Source organism: Adiantum capillus-veneris, chromosome 26 (assembly GCF_014529385.1).
Source record: "Adiantum capillus-veneris isolate H3 chromosome 26, ASM1452938v2, whole genome shotgun sequence".
Taxonomy (NCBI): domain Eukaryota; kingdom Viridiplantae; phylum Streptophyta; class Polypodiopsida; order Polypodiales; family Pteridaceae; genus Adiantum; species Adiantum capillus-veneris.
In genome coordinates, this window is record NC_140956.1 from 13,803,400 (window position 1) to 13,804,279 (window position 880).

The following is an 880-nucleotide window of genomic DNA, read 5'->3' on the forward strand; positions in this document are numbered from 1 at the left end:
GGTACAACCCGGCGGGTGACTGCTACATCACCCCATAGGTATTGCGGATCACAATTGATCTACATTGAGGATCACAGTTTGATCTCTCCCAGTTGGACTTTCAAGGAAAGAATTCTGCAATCTACCACGTGGTAGCGGACAAATTCAACTTTTCAAGTGGATTTCAATCATTACGTACACGGTTACCTATATTGGTTACTGTTACCTGCTAGTTGAGCAGTTTCTACAAAGGGTTTTACCAAAGGGTTTGACTATGTAGATTTTAACCAAAGGGGTTGGATTGCGAGGGCAACACCCACGGTTCCCAGTGCAATGCTGTTTGTTTTTTCAGGTAGGAGACGTACTCCTCTCCGTTTGAATACGGGTAAGTGAACATTACGTTCAAACCTCCAGGTACGCATCTATCGATTTGATGTTATTCCATTTTTCGTATGCTTTGCTTGGTTTTTTCAAGACGTATAAGCACGCTTGAATGTTACAGAGCCATGGCAAGGGCATGACGGCACAAAGTATTTTGGGCCAAGCGTCCAATCTATCTTTCTGTCTTTTGTTGTTACGAACCTACTTGTAGGGTTCAATTTGGCACATGTTGTCACATGGGATACAACATGGTCTAGGAACTCCAAGAGTTCGGTTTAGCCAGTGTGGAGCAATGAATGAGGTTCCCTATCACTCTTGTCGCAGAGTGTTTGCAATTACCTCCACACACAAGTACATCTCGTACTTGATGGATGTCACTTTTCTTGATATCCTTGTTTGAGACATATTCCACATGTGGAGAATATGAGTCTCTGGGACTGACAATGGCGCCAAATTTCTACCAATGTGTCGCGACGAAGTCCCTAGGTGCTGGTCGTATCCATTGGTTCGACCATTTTGA